The sequence below is a fragment of the Xenopus tropicalis genome, chromosome 5 (assembly GCF_000004195.4).
Source record: "Xenopus tropicalis strain Nigerian chromosome 5, UCB_Xtro_10.0, whole genome shotgun sequence".
In the NCBI taxonomy this organism is placed as follows: domain Eukaryota; kingdom Metazoa; phylum Chordata; class Amphibia; order Anura; family Pipidae; genus Xenopus; species Xenopus tropicalis.
This window is the reverse complement of record NC_030681.2, coordinates 73,475,479-73,488,896: the sequence shown is the minus strand read 5'-3', so window position 1 is coordinate 73,488,896 and position 13,418 is coordinate 73,475,479. Positions and strand designations below refer to the sequence as shown.

The following is a 13,418-nucleotide window of genomic DNA, read 5'->3' as shown; positions in this document are numbered from 1 at the left end:
CAGTAGGGGCTAGAGAAGACTGTATTTAGATCCTTAATCTTACAGAAGTGGAATTACACAGAAATATAGAAAACATTAGAAAGCCCAGATTGTCCTGAAAAAAATTATGTATAGTTTCCCTGGGCAAACTAAAATTACCCCTCAGGAAATGCCCCCAAAGTGAAATGACAAATGGCAAATGAAATGCAAAATCCTGCTGGCAAAATCCTTACCCCAAGGTTCATGTAGCTGTGAGACTGGGTTTGATGGCACTGACAGATTTACTAAGCGCTAAAGGCAAATTCATAAAAAAATATCGGGAATATGACAAAATCTGAAAATTGCCTGTTTAAAAGACAAATTCATAAAAGTGGAGATAGAGGTTTGTGAAATAGGTGGAAAATCCGACAAATCTATCTCCACTCCACTTATTTTGTCTCAATATCACCACTTTTGTGAATTCCCCCTGTGTTCAGAATGAATGCGCCAATAATGCGGCCTGCACAAACTTCTTGGGGGGAATTCCCAAAAGTGGAGATAGCCCTTTTTTGGAGTAAAAGTGGTGGAAAACACTTTCTCTAGATTCACAAACAGAAATCTGCCTAAATTCCGACTCAACCGCCACTTTTCCATTTTTGGTGAAAGAAAGACAGTTTACAGACACTTTTGTGAATTTGTCGTTTAAACGACATTTTAACAACATTTTTCCCCGACATTTTTCCCCGTCATTTTCAAAATGGAGTAAAGCTCAGTGTAACTCTGTCAGACCAATTCTAAGCTCTTCTGTTTTGTTTGGTTTCCCCCAGTCTCCATTTCACACCTAAGGTAGGGGATTATTAACATATTAATGGGGATTATCAGACTATTGTTAGGGGACAAGTTTCTGTCTCACCTTAGAACAATAGGTGCAAAAAGCCTCATTAACATTTTATAAACAAGTAAAACACTGATTAAAAAAAGTTCAATTTATATCTTATATATAAAAAGTTTTTACCTCACATTTGCATTGTATTCTAGTTTTAGCTTAATGAATGAGGCAATAATAACATTTTGAGTGAATATATTGTAAACATTTTTATTTAAAGGAAAAGTAAAGCCTCCCAGAAAATGTTTAGTTTTGGTAGCAGTGCCCCCTCTGTAATAACTTCACTGACATTTGCCCCAACTTATCTGTGCCCCCATAGCGTGTCCAGAACTACAGAGCTGCCTGACAGCATTGGTCCCCCCACCTGTTCCCAGCCGCCATATTGGTGATTAGCAAACAGCACATACACACTGGCACCCAAACTGGAATAATGGGGTACAGGGGTGGACTGGCCCCAACAGGGCACTGTATAAAAACCCGGTGGGTCCTAGTCCTGTTGGACCTCTTTTTACTGGGCATGTTGGTATGTGGGCCGGATTGCTGCTGACCAGTAATGAGTAAATATAGAAAACATTAGAAAGCCCAGATTGTCCTGAAAAAAATGTTGTATAGTTTCCTTGGGCAAACTAAAATTACCCCTCAGGACATGCCCCCAAACTGAAATGATAAATGGCAAATGAAATGCAAAATCCTGTAGGTAAAATCCTTACCTCAAGGCTCATGTAGCTGTGGGACTGGGTTTGATGGCACCGACAGATTTACTAAGAGCTAAAGGCAAATTCATAAAAAAATGTCGGGAAAATGACAAAATCTGAAAACAGTCTGTTTAAAAGACAAATTCACAAAAGAGGAGATAGAGGTTTGTGAATTAGGTGGAAAATCCCACAAATCTATCTCCACTTTTATTTTGTCGGATTATCACCACTTTTGTGAATTCCCCCCCTTGTGTCACACAGTCTCAACAGAACATGCATGAATCAATCTCATCTAAACAGCATCCAAAACACAGAAGAGCATGAGTTACGTATGTACAGGTATCGGACCCCTTATCCAGAAACCCATTATCCAGAAAGTTCTGAATTACAGAAAGGCCATCTCCTATAGACTCAATTTTATTCAAATAATTCACATTTTTAAAAATGATTTCCTTTTTTTTTTCTAATAATAAAACAATAAATTGTACTTGATCCCAACTAAGATATAATTAATCCTTCTTGGAGCCAAAACAATCCTATTGGGTTTAATTACTGTTTAAATAATTTTATTAGCAAACTTAAGGTAGGAGATTTGAATTACGGAAAGACCCCTTATCCGGATTTTTTTGCGATACCCAGAAGTAATGTCATGTACATCACATGTGCTTATTTATTTCACGGCTTACACTTCAACGACTTATAAGAACGCACTGCCTGTTTTATGCATGGTAAAAGCTACAAGACATATGCTGACCCCTAAACACCACATAGTTTTGGGAATTACATATACTGATGAATGAGCAAAGATGTCTTTTCACTTCAAACTACCAAACTTTAGTAATAACTTTAGTAAAATTTGTCTAACATTTTTTCCAGCTGAAGGGTAGCTGGCAGAATTGAAAGGTCCCATTCTCACACATGGAGCTGTCCAAGCAGAAGGTAAATGTTTGCTGCTTAAACATAGGCAGAGACTCAGCCAATGCAATAGACCAGGCATCCTCAAACTACTGCCCGCGGGCCAGATCTGGCCCCCCAAGGTAATTTACCCAGCCTCTGCTGCGTCCTCACCCCTGGGGGAGGGAGCGGGAAGACAAATTGGGAAGCTGGGAGAGAAAGGACAGAGCGGGGAGCTGGGAGTGGGAGGACGCAGCGGGAGAACACAGTGGGGAGCTGGGAGAGAGGACAGAGAGGGGGAGCTGGGAGAGGGAGGACAAAGCGGTAAGCTGAAAGGATGGACCATGAAGCGGGAGAGCTGGGAGAGGGAGGACGCAGGAGTGCGCAGAGGTGACCCCGCAGCAGAAAGCAGGCAGTAGTTTGAGGACGCAGGAGGTGGGGTTGTAGTTTGAGGACTATAGTCTGGCCCCCAACAGTCTGAGGGACCATGAACTTGCCCCCTGTTTAAAAAGTTTGAGGACCCCTGCAATAGGCATTGTATCTGCGCTCACAGGCACTGGGTTGACCTGGGTGACACAGAAAGCAGGTTTTGGGGTGAAAATGCAAACTCAAGCATTTTTCTCACAGAAATCTTCTCCATGGCTGTACCCAGGCTGATGCAAGCCTGTGAGTGCAGATACCAGAGCGGGCAGAGGCCAACGCATTGGCTGATCCAGTCCCATGTGTCACTAGAGCAACATGTTAAATGCTTCTGGTTCATTTTGTATTTTAGTTGCTTTATTTGCAATGCACCAACTTGATCTGCAATTATCAGAAGTCTGACGTAAGTGATTTTCACCAGGGGGATTTACCCTTAGCTTCTATTCATGCAGATGCCCATGGGCTGCCCCTTGCACAGCATGCACCATTTATGCATTAATTGTAATGTGTAAGTCTTTGCACATGACAGGGCCAGGTGCAAGCATACAAGGTACATTCTAGGCAGTTATAAATTGGTGCTTATATTTTTGGACTAAGCACCTTACTCCTGTTGCCATTTTTTATCCATGTAATATTGAATCTATGAAACAAAAGTACCAGAGTGCCAGGACTATAATTTCAACAGTTCTGGGTTTCTATTTGAACTATGTCATACCTCTCTGCATAGAAATGGTAAAAAAAAAAAAAATGGACTCCTTTCTGTGTTCATTATTTCTCCACACTTGAAATTCTTCTTTCTAAACCCTTCCTTCCTAAACTGCATCAGAAGTACAATAAAAAAAAAATTCTGCCCCTTTGAAGTAGTAGTCCTCTGTAAAGTACCTCGTCTATGGGGTGTAGTTATACAGTTCAAACACAACAATGATGGAGGAATCCATGGCACAAGACAGTAATGTCCATAGCACTATCGCAGCTGTAAGGACACAGACTGAACATTCCCGGGTCACATGATGCGCACATATATACCAATTAAAGTACATATTTATGTAGCGTATATATTTTTCTTATCTATGAACATATTTGTTCGAGGAGGTAAAAACATTAAAAATAAGCCGTGAGTTTACCTATGGATTTTAAAAGTCCAAATGAATCATTCATATAAAACATCCATATACCTGAGCTTGTGCGTCCGCTCCCTTTGTTGCTAGGGGAGTCTGACTCGGTTGCCAGGAGTCATTTGGTAACGCCCCCTGGCTAGCGACGTCACATCCTACTGAATATGTACGGCTGCAGAAGAAGAGAATACTGTGTTCTGTTTGAGATGCAGGTGAACTAAAGCAGGGCTGATGTAATGCAAAGTTAAGGGCTTCGGAGGAGAGTTAGTACTGTAGGCTAACAAAGAATGGGAACTGTAGATTTATACTTGTGCTTTTGTACATGATATAGCCTTTGCTGACTGAGAACTTATCTGCATAGTTATTAAACAAACAGTGCACCCGAAAGGTACAAGTTGGAGAAGAGAATTCAGCGCTGTCAGTACTGAGGGAAGCGCTACGTCCCACCTCACCCACATTTCTTACTGCTAAAGTAAGAAGCTTCTAAACCCCGGAAGTGTATCTCCCATTATGTACCTGTTATTTATGCAGTGCTACCCATCTGCAGTCAATTGAATTAAAGGGATACTGTCAAGATTTTTATGGTATACTTTTCATTTCTAATTACACATAGCAAATAATTCACTCTGCAATTTAATTTTTTTTTTAGCTGTAATATTGGTGTGTAGCCTATGATTAAGTGCCCCATACGCACGAAACGCGTCAGGCATCTGTTTTTAAACATGTTGGAATAAAGTTCGAGCTTTAACAGATCCCTCTGAGTCCGCAATGCTTGGCGTCCTCTTTCAAAATTTAGAGTTATCTCCTTTCAGCTGCGGGTTCGGGGCTGCAAGCACCCGGACCACTACGGGACTTTGGTGAGCATTCGTTGATTTCTTTGCTTCCGAACCACCTGCTTATTATATTCAGACCTTAGCGACTGACTCGGGGTCTCTACACCTGAGGCTGATGCCACACGTAGCGTTTTTACGCTGCGTATTTTCGGCGGCTGAAAAACGCCTGATATCATCATCCATAGAAATAACTTGAAAAGACTCGAGGCAAACCACACAAAGCGTAAATACGCTAGAAAACGCCTTAGCACGGATTTTTCAAGCGTAGGCTGAAATACGCCAGTACTTGCAAAGCAAGCTATTCCTATGTATACACAAAGGCAGCTGCCAGACCTAGCGGAAATACGCTGCGTTTTTTGCTATTTCACACTATTAGCACCATGGCAACGGGATTTGCTTACGTCACCAGTACTAGGCTGAAAAACGCCATGTGTGGCTTGTGCGGCGTTTTTAGGCTGAGAAAAAACGCAGCGTAAAAACGCCACGTGTGGCATCAGCCTGAGTCAGACCAACTATTTGGTATTTACTTTTCTTTTTATTTATTAATTTGGTGGATGGGCTTTGTCTAGTGGCCAGTTTGTGCGTATCATAGCTAATTTGGCCGCCAGCTGGTTTTTGTATTAGTTTATTATATTAGTTACACTTAATTAATTTTGAGTTTGTCTTATTTCCTGGTTGCGGAGAAACTCAACACAATTTCACACTCTTAGAGCGTTATAATTTTGGTGTGTAGGCAGCCATCTCAGTGCATTGTGCCTGAGTCTGAGCTTTCGTAAGGAGCCAGCGCTACACATTAGAACTGCTTTCAGGTAACCTATTGTTTCCCCTACTCCCATGTAAAGGTGTCGGAATCAGTCCAAAGGTCCCCATACATGGTAAGATCCGCTCGCTTGGCGAGATCGCCAAGCGAGCGGATCTTCCCCCGATATCCCCACCTACGGGTGGGCGATATCGGGGAGCTTGAAGTTAAAAAAAAAAAATAATCCAATCGTTTGGCCCTGGGGCCAAACAATCGGATTATGTAGGCGGCAATGGGGCAGTCGGTTCGGGGACCGCATCAACGAGCCGATGCGGTCCCCGATCCGACTGGATTTTCTAACCTGGCCGATCGATATCTGGCCAATTTCAGGCCAGATATCGGTCGGCCAGCCCGCTCGTTTCTGCCCCTACACGAGCAGATAAGCTGCCGAGTCGGTCCAAGGGACCGATATCGGCAGCTTCTATCGGCCCGTGTATGGGGGCCTTAAAGGTGGTCCTTTAGACTGATTCGGCAGCTTATATGCCATGTATGGGCACCAACACGAGCAGATAAGCTGCCGAGTCGGTCCAAGGGACCGATATCGGCAGCTTCTATCGGCCCGTGTATGGGGGCCTTAAAGGTGGTCCTTTAGACTGATTCGGCAGCTTATATGCCATGTATGGGCACCAACAACGGGCCGCCCGACTGACATCCGGCCTGAAATCTTCCAGATCTTGATTGGGTAGGTTTGATTTTTACGTTGGATCGGGGACCACATCAGCTAGTTGAGATAAATTCTTAATGCAGATTTTCACGATTAACTTTTTTTCCCAATCCACAACATCACAGTTAAAAGCGGTTGTTGATCTTTCTGTACTGCTACCCATAAAATGATAGATTATGTTCCCCTAAACCTGCTTACCTATGTTTCACACAGATTATTCTTCTATTTAGCAGAATGCATCATTTAAAACTAAAATACAGGTATAGGACGCGTTATCCATAATGTTTGGGGACCAAGATTATTCCGGATAAGGGGTCTTTCCCTAATTTGGATCTTCATACCTTAAGGGGCACATTTACTAATCCACGAACATCCGAAAAGCGCCCAAATGCGATTTTTTCGTAAATTGTCGCGACTTTTTCGTAGCCGTTACGACTTTTTCGTAGCGTTACGACTTGCGCGAATTGTCGCGATTTTTTTGTAGACATCTCGCCGAGTACGAAAGTTTTGGATTCATTCAAGCTTCAGTATCATGACTTTCCTTGGGCCAGGTTGGAGCTGCAGAGTGCCATTGAGTCCTATGGGAGGCTTCCAAAATCATGCAAAGTCTGAAAGTTTTGCCCGCCGTTTACGAGCGCTCAATACGGAAAAGTAGCGACAATATACGAGCAAATCGTAACGGCTACGAAAAAGTCACGACAATTCGCACAAGTCGTAACAGCTACGAAAAAGTTGTGACAATTTACGAAAAAGTTGTAACGGCGACGAAAAAATTGCAAAATGTTCGTTTCCAATCCGAATTTTTCCCATTCGGATTCGTGGATTAGTAAATCAGCCTATTAGCTGATTAGCCTAAAATTAGCCTAAATCAGTCTACTAAAAAATCAATAAAACACTAATTAAACCCAATAGGATTATTTTGCATCCTATAAGGATTCATTACATCTTAGTTGGGATCAAATATAAAGCACTATTTTATTTATCAAGAGAAAAAGAAAATCATTTTAAAAAGGCTTTCTGTAATTCAGAGCTTTCTGGATATTGAGTTTCCTGATAATGGATCCCATACCTGTAATAGCAGCAATTCTCAGAGAGGCATCAGAGAAAGTTTCCAAGGGGACAGATAGTTTATCTTGCATGCAGTGTGAAGTGTCCTGACATCAGAGACTGCTTCTCATATGATTTTCAGATCATGTGGTCTCGGGATTATCTTCCTTAAGCTGGCCATACACGTGTCGATCATCAGATCCGCCACACACCGTCAGGGCTGAAACAGCAGATAAGGAGGTAGAAACAATAGGATTTCTACCTCCTTCTGCCGATTCAGCCCTGACGGCAGATTTTGGTCAGGCGCCTTCTATGGCACCCGATCAAAATTTTCTAACCTGGCCGATCGGCGAGTCGTCCGATATCAGCAGCTTCCTGCGATATCGGTCAACTCGCCGACATGCCATACACGCACCGAATATCGTACGAAACGAGGTTTCGTACGATAGTATCGGTGCGTGTATGGCCAGCTTTAGAATTTTCGTACCATGTCAATCAGACAGGTTAGAGCTTTTCTGTTGGATAACAATAATAGTGCATGTATCTCCTATCTGACGATATCCATGGATGACCTACAATGTATTTATACCAGGGTTCGACCCTTGTAACATCTCATCTTATTCCACCTTGTTAGGCCAATGGCACACCGGGCTTTTTCTTTGCCAATCCAAGTGGATCTGCTCCTTGCTGTTAGTGCAGTGACAGCCGAGGCACTAGCCTGTGTGCACAGACTGAATTCTGGAGTGGAAAATATGCATTTTCTCGCTACAATCTAAGTGCACTTGGGTTTCCTTTATGTACGCTTGGGTCTCCTCTATATGTGGTGGTAGCAGCATGAGGGTTTCCCTATGTCAATAATCTGACTGCTAAATTCAGTCAGGATGGACTGAACGAAGCTGAGCGCAGCTATATGGAGGTACAAGGAGCATCTTTTTGATTAAAGTGCCTTTAATGAGTAGTATTTTTTGCACAGCGACTGCAATAATTTAGTATGACTGCAACTCCTCTTGCGGCTGTAAATGACCCCTATAATATTTTATACTCCTGTCCTATGGCAAACAAGTTTTGCCAATACTTTTGCATGAAAAACAGGTAAAATACAAATGAAGCAAACTTTATCTAGACAGTTAGACGAGTCATTTAAAAAGGCTTCTGACGCAAGTGTTCGAGTAATAAGGGGTGCAAAATTGTGCACCAAGGGGGCCATTTACAAATAGTCCCAATTTTCTGAGATTTATTATGCATCAAATCTGACCGCTAAAACCTGCAGAGATCATATAGAAGTCAATGCCAGATGTTCCCTCTCTTCACTGGAGGATCCTTCTTTTGCTTAGAAACTTTAGAGGTTTCAGATTTTTGACCCTGGTTTTTTGTGCAACAATTTGAAAAAGTAGATGTTGCGAGTTTCTCGACTTTTCCCGCACAGACTTTTTCAGTTCAGACTTTTAAAGGACAATGAAAGGTTAATATAAATTAAAAGTAAGTCTAAAGGCATTCTTTTTAAGTACTTACTGCATATCTAAATTCCCAGATCCCTGCTTGCTTCTCTGAGATATGGTGCTGGCAGCCTACAGCAGTGTGAAGACTACAGTGACATCACTGAAATCTCTCTCCCCTTCCTGTAGGCTGCCAGCGGCAGCCTTCCTATTCTCTGAGCATGTGTGTAACTTGATCCTGTCTCCTGTTCTGAGCTACACATGCCCACCAGCCAATCAGAAGCGGATCTGCCAGGGGTGGGGGAATGAAACACATGTGCAGTATGAAGAAAGGAAGGGAGAATACCTTTTTAGAGATGGCTGCCTGTTCTAGAAAATGTGAAGTAAGTGTGACTGAGTAAATATTTGATTAGGTGAGCCAAAAGTGTGGCGTTTTTACTAAATAATAGGAGGACTATTGGGCAGTATGCTTTTTAAATTTTGACTTGCATTCTCCTTTAAGTAAATGTCAGAAATTCGTGGAAATTAGTTTGTGTATTTTTAAAAACAAAACAATGAGAAATGTTAGAGTTTTAGTAAATGTGCCCCTAAAGGTTTACCCAGCACTTGCTTCCAGGGCCTTTCTGTGCTGGGCACCTGGGCTTATTTAAAAATCTGGCACTAGGTGCAGAGTTAGTGGGTGCAAGGCTGCCCTGGCCTTACAACAAATGGCACACAAGTTACTTGGGGAGAGGGGGGATTTGTGTGTGCTTTCCCTAGTTCACTCTTCATGAATACAGTATCATCATCATCATTTATTTATATAGCACCAGCAAATTACGCAGCACTTTACCTTAATTTCCAACAACCAGGGATCTTACAATAACTTACTTGCAGAATAGCAATAGGATCAGAAGGCCCTGCTTGCAAGAGCTTACAATCTAAAGCATCAACTTCAGTTAAGTGTGCGTGTCTGTATATCATATATTCAGACAATTTACAAAGTAAAGCTCTTGAGCACAGAAAAACCAAAGCCAACTGCCACAGATGCTTGGTTTTCCATACGCACTCCATATGGTTCACCAAATGGTGAGATTAAAAAAAGCGAAGGCAAACTGTCATCTTTAAATATTTACATATTATGAAACCCTAATTAGTTTAAAATCTCTAAGTCTGCTATTTGCCTGAATAGCCTCCATTATTTGGATGCATTTTCTTATCCTTGGCTTGGCAGAGATGCTTGTTATGTTTTTTTATTTTGTTTTGTTTTTTTATCTGTGTACATAAACAAGAGGGTTTATTCACTTATTCCCAGATACAACTTCAAGAGTACCACTTGTATCAAAGGGATTTATGCACCTTGCACTGGATTAAAACTTTCATGCAATGTGTATCACAGAGATGTTGGGTGCAAGACAGCCTTGAAACTTAAAACTCCTGTTTTTAAAAATATAATCACAGATGTTAAATTACTAATAAAATGGGACTATGGATTGTGCATTGTTTAGCACCCCTTTTTGTATGTTTGTAGTAAATTTTGGCCATATCTAATATACTTTGCTTACATTTTACTTAGCTCCCTTTGTGTATTTTAGTATTACAAACCCAGACAGGGATGTATTCATCGGGGAGGCATGGGTCTTTGCAGTCCATTCTGTAACACAAAGACCTGAGTCTTTGGCACGGTTGATTTTTGCAGTTTGCACCCAGCCCTTATCTGTTAATGAACCTTAATAAATCTAAAATTATTTGCATACTAATGATAATGATAGAATATACAGGTACAGTTGTTAAAAAATCTTATATGTAAATTCAGGTAATAAACAGAAAGGGTACTTTTGAAATAGTCTGTAACACACAGTGGCAGTACACTTAAACACCATGTAGGCTGTATGTAGGGAGACAAAGATTAACTGAGAAAAACTAACCAGTGATCTAAAGTAAGCTGGGTTTTGGGGCACTGGCAGACCCAGCTTGCTCTAATATACAGCTGTCTGTCTTGTGTGAATATTATGGTGCCAGCATAACACAACCATAATTATTAGGCAATAAATAACTGTTTTCCATGCAAGTGGTGAGGCCACTTGAAAAGCTAATCAAATGTATGTGTGTATGTATATTTTATTTATATGGCGCTAATTATGTACCACAGCAGTTGTGTAACCCAGACCAGGCCCCCTGCCAGGTCCTCCCGCTAACGAATCGTGTGCCAGTGCCCTTCCAGCACACATGCCAAAAACATTTCTCTGCAGCCCATGATATGCTTTATCACAGCTCCGGTGGGCCCCAAGGGGGCATTCCCGGTAGTTACACCACTGTGCAGCAGAACAATAAATTATTAGAACAATAGGGGTCATTACAAAATAAATACAAAGTACTGTTACATAAAGATAAAGAGCTAAATGTCAAAGAGACAAGAGAAAGGATATCTGTGTACAGATTTCAATTAGGGAATCGTGTGAGACAGTACCCATTGCATATTCTTCCCCCCAATAATTCTGTGCGCCTTATTATTAAACATGCTGAAACTAATAGCTTCCCTGTTGCAGATCAATATTTGTTTTTTAAAATACATTGATATCCTGCAACAAAGTATTAGCTTTATAGAGATATATAAATCTAAATTGTCCTGTTTTGACTGTGCTTGATAAGTACATATCCACATAATAATGTAAACTCAAAAAAGTAGAATTGCTTTAAAACTATTTATTCTGACCTCTTTTTTCGCTCTTCTAGTTCACAATTATGGAGTAAACCTGTAAAATATAAAATAACAGTAAAGTTTTTGCCTATAGTTTAAAGTGTTTGGTAATTCTGATTAATACCTATTTCTAGTACATTTGCATGTCAAACCATTCAGCTTATGTCTATTAAAGTGCCAATTCACCTTCAGATTAACTTTTGGTATGTTATAGAATGGCCAAATATTAGCAACTTTTCAGTTGGTCGTCTTTTTTTTTTTTAATAATTTTTTAATTATTTGCCTTCTTTTGACTAACTTTCAAACTGGAGTTGCCAACCCCAGAAGCTAAAAACTATTGCTCTGTAAGGCTACAATTTATTGTAATTGTTACATTTTATTAATTATCTTTTTTTTAGGCCCTATTCATATATTAGTCTCTCTTTTAAACCACTGCTTGGTTGCTAGGTAAAATTGGACCCTAGCAACAAAATAGCTGCTGAAATTTCAAATTGGAGAGCTGTTGAACAAAAAGCTAAATAATTTTAAAAATTGTAAATAATAATAAAAAATGAAGACCATTCATTGACAGATTGTCTTAGAATAGCACTCTCTACATTTTAGTTAAAGTTAATTTAAAGATGAACAACCCAAGGGAGTTGCACATTTGAGAACAATGAAAAGAGTGATTTTAAAAGACAAGTAAATTTGTTTAAGTAACAAAGGTTACTTTCAAAGAATTTGGAAGACTGCCTTACAAAAATATAAGGCTGCCGTTGGGATGCAGGTATTTGCAGTTAACATAAAATGCGTTAAAGGCACAGAAATGAATAAATAAATTAAATAAAGCTGTTATATTGAATATGCCACTCCACTAATTTTGACCCATTTTGTATATTCAAAATAGTTATCTTGAGCACCTTTTAATTTGTATCAACTTTACTTTTTTTCTTTTCAGATGATCTATTATCTTTGCCTGTGATAGTGTGCCTGTTGCATATACAAGAAGTGGTGTGTATGTCATCTAAAGAAAGAAAGCAGTAACTGACAAATCTACAAGAGAAATGTCTCCTGTTGCAAAAGTATTACAGAACAGTGTTGCCTTAGGTTATGTGGCGCATGTGCAAGACAGCTGATGTTACATTAGCCGCATATTATAATCTTGCTGAGAATTTTCTTCTCTCCAGTGAGCCTGCTTTTTGCTGAGACCTGCTGCATCGGCATGCTTTGCCCTACTTCTAAGCAGTTTCTTCTAGGGAAGCTTTAGATGACATTCATCCCTATTTTGCATTGCCTTACGCTCTGATGCTCATCTATATATAGATTTTTTATTCCTCAATAACCCTGCGGTGTGAAGGAACACCATGCAAAGCTTATTACAGGGCTGCAGGATGGTACGTCAACACGAGCAGCAGAATCTTTACAGGATTTTTTTAATCACCAAAACAAAATAATTTGTGCACTGTGGAGATATATTAAAAGCATTCTTTCTGCAGAATAGTTGTGTTTTTAATTAAGAAAAATTAATGTTTTGGTATTAGGTGACATTCTAGTGTTGTTTTTAATAAATACAAATACATTTGGTATTAGTTGTAGTCATTTTTCTTTCAATAGTTTTTATATACATATTTAGCTGTACAGAATGGATATCAAAATGAAATGTACATCATTTTCCTGTCCATTGAAGAATGTGGATGTGGAAGATGTGGAAGAAAGAGTTGGAGAGAGAGAATATGTTAAAATCGGCATCATAACGTTTTGGAGGGTTGTATTTATTTGTAACTATTTCTCAGATTAAAATAAATGGAATGAAATGTTCCTTAGCCCCTTTTGTAAACAGACTGCATGCATGGCAATGCCTACTAGTTACATAGAAAAAAGACCAGAGTCCATCAAGTTCAACCCTTCCAACTAAAACCAGAACACACAACCTATACTTATCTATACTCTCACATACATAAACTATATATACAACCACTAATACTAACTGTAGATATTAGTATCACAATAGC

At 40.0% G+C, this 13,418-nt stretch overlaps 1 protein-coding gene and 1 long non-coding RNA gene across 5 annotated transcripts in view; one reads left to right on the top strand and one right to left on the bottom strand.

The window, feature by feature from the left end:
* The window catches only part of fam184a (family with sequence similarity 184 member A), a 114,570-nt gene extending 110,454 nt beyond the window's left edge, over positions 1-4,116 (bottom strand). Inside the window, exon 1 of one of the 3 annotated variants that reach the window (XM_012963579.3) lies at positions 4,029-4,116. The gene's annotated coding sequence lies outside the window, so the exon portion shown is untranslated. Of the gene's footprint in view, positions 1-3,735; positions 3,827-3,977 lie in introns of those variants that run through there. The other 2 variants (XM_018094307.2, XM_031902272.1) reach the window with 2 other exon arrangements.
* On the top strand, positions 4,064-12,995 carry LOC101731978. 2 transcript variants are annotated; one of them, XR_001924614.2, is made up of 2 exons: positions 4,064-4,440; positions 12,365-12,995. It is a non-coding gene; the product is annotated as an uncharacterized LOC101731978 (long non-coding RNA). The 2 variants fall into 2 exon arrangements; XR_004222704.1 differs by lacking the exon at positions 4,064-4,440 and adding an exon at positions 8,961-9,130.
* The last annotated feature ends 423 nt before the right edge of the window (positions 12,996-13,418 follow it).